At 57.6% G+C, this 2500-nt stretch overlaps 1 non-coding gene across 1 annotated transcript in view; it reads right to left on the bottom strand.

Annotated features, from left to right (window-relative positions):
- Positions 1-341, bottom strand: part of LOC124741749 — a 1905-nt gene extending 1564 nt beyond the window's left edge. The window contains exon 1 of the ribosomal RNA XR_007010061.1: positions 1-341. This exon is cut by the window's left edge and continues 1564 nt beyond it. This is a non-coding gene — a ribosomal RNA (small subunit ribosomal RNA).
- Positions 342-2500: the final 2159 nt, after the last annotated feature.

Raw genomic sequence — 2500 nt, 5'->3', positions numbered from 1 at the left:
ATCGACAGTTGATAAGGCAGACATTTGAAAGATGCGTCGCCGGTACGAGGACCGTGCGATCAGCCCAAAGTTATTCAGAGTCACCAAGGCAAACGGACCGGACGAGCCGACCGATTGGTTTTGATCTAATAAAAGCGTCCCTTCCATCTCTGGTCGGGACTCTGTTTGCATGTATTAGCTCTAGAATTACCACAGTTATCCAAGTAACGTGGGTACGATCTAAGGAACCATAACTGATTTAATGAGCCATTCGCGGTTTCACCTTAATGCGGCTTGTACTGAGACATGCATGGCTTAATCTTTGAGACAAGCATATGACTACTGGCAGGATCAACCAGGGAGCTGCGCCAACTAGAGCTGAGCAGCCGGCCGCCCGGGAGTGTGTCCCGGGGGCCCGCGCGAACACGCAAGCGTCCGCTCAATCATTCTGCAAACAGGAGGAGGCTGAGCTCCCCTGCACAATACACCTCGAAACCCTCTCAGGTCCCGGCGGCGCGCAGCGCCGTCCCAAGTACTTGGTCGGGTTCGAGAGAGGCGCAATCGCCCGGAGTTAGGCGAGTAGACGCTTTCGGTGCGACCACCCGTGCTCCCAACTGAGCTTGCCGCTGCCGACAGAGGCCCGGGAGCGTGCTGTCGTGGCATTGCCGGCGGGAGACAACACGCGCCACCTACGGTGACCGGCAGCTCCAACGCCAGCGCCACAGAAGGACAAAAGCCCCACTTGGGTGCCGAAGCGAACTCTCCCAGCACAGCGCACGCGCCAACACATCCGCACAGCTGCGATACAAACCACCAGCGAGAACCGCTGGGGCGACCGAGCAGCAGACGGCGTCGCGGCGCCGAGCGCCGGGCGGCGGCGCATCCTCAACGCACACAGTCCTCAATCGGACCAGCACACTGAAGATGTCCACCGCGCTTCGCACCGGGCCCGCGAGACCTACTTTGGCCGCACGGCGCCGCGCGCAGGGTGCGCCGGCGCGCAGCTGCGACGCCTGCCGCGTCCGTCGGCCGGCGCGCCTGCCACTGGCCGCCCCCACCAGCCGGCTGTAGCGCGTGCGCCCACGCACCGCGCGGCCAGCACGCCGGGAGGCGCCCCCTCACCGGCCGGGGACGGTCCCACCCAGCCACCACCGCGTATCGCTTCACACCCAGATGCCGTTCAGTTTCATCGGCATGGTGGGTATCGCTGGAACAACCGGTTAGTACCTCAACCTATCGTCGCCATCACCGATTCACCCCTAGCGAGAACAACCGCACCACAACGGGTTACCATTTCTTCATTTGCGTAACTTCACCAGAAAACGTAGGCGTCCATCGCCATTAGCAACTTCAACGATTATTGCATGCCTGTGTCAGGTGTCACGCCACACTACGTCTGCCCACATACACGCAACAAAATGTGCACGCCTAGACAATACGTGGAAGGTGGCCCCCGTACGTATGCGATGTCCATTGCTCGAACGACTGTCAACCGGCCTCTGTAGCATGTCGCAGATATGGAACGCGGTGCACCATGCTATCACGGTGTTTGAGGAGAGACGACTAGGTCCGAATACATCAACACACAGCTCATGCTGATCGCCATCCACGGCGTCCGTTCCTCCCACACGTCTCTATGGCGTACCACACTGCAATCCAGCTCTCATAGGGAGACGACACGTAGCTGCGTGCACAATATTTGCACTGTATGGTCCGCCGTTTTTGGGCGCAGTCGTTGTACGGTCACACATGTGCCACGATGTATCATTCAGTACATAAGGACGAATGTGCAGTACAGATTGTGGTTCACGCGTACGACATCAGCGGACAGTTGACACAGGCCGCACCACAACGTAGCCTGCGTACGTCGCATGCGAAGGGCATTGAACATGCAAACTTGTCACCAACCAGCTTGCGAAGGCAGGGGGCAAGGTGGGGACGTGGGGACGTGGGGAGGGGTGGGGGGGGGGGGGGGCGGCATGTACGTCCTGCTGCCATCCACATTACAGTGTACAGCAGGAGCATGTGGAAAGTCAGCAAGACTTGCAAGGTGTTTAACATGAAGCGATACACAGGGGAGCGGGCAGTGCGAGTAGCGAACTATATTGCGAGGGTTGCGGGTGGGCAACACTACACTAATTGAACGAGTCGTATAACAATTACAGAGCAGGTTTAGGCGACAACGTGGGTTACGTTAGCGGACAACGTGGGTTACGTTAGCGGACAACGTGGGTTACGTTAAGGCACAACATGGGTTACGTTAAGGCACAACATGGGTTACGTTAAGGCACAACATGGGTTACGTTAGGGCACAACATGGGTTAGGTTAGGGGACAACATGGGTTAGGTTAGGGGACAACATGGGTTAGGTTAGGGACAACATGGGTTAGGTTAGGGCACAACATGGGTTAGGTTAGGGCACAACATGGGTTAGGTTAGGGCACAACATGGGTTAGGTTAGGGCACAACATGGGTTAGGTTAAGGCACAACATGGGTTAGGTTAAGGCACAACATGGGTTA

Source organism: Schistocerca piceifrons, unplaced genomic scaffold, assembly GCF_021461385.2.
Source record: "Schistocerca piceifrons isolate TAMUIC-IGC-003096 unplaced genomic scaffold, iqSchPice1.1 HiC_scaffold_1980, whole genome shotgun sequence".
In the NCBI taxonomy this organism is placed as follows: domain Eukaryota; kingdom Metazoa; phylum Arthropoda; class Insecta; order Orthoptera; family Acrididae; genus Schistocerca; species Schistocerca piceifrons.
Note: the sequence above shows the minus strand (reverse complement) of the source record. Positions and strands in the feature narration are given on the sequence as shown.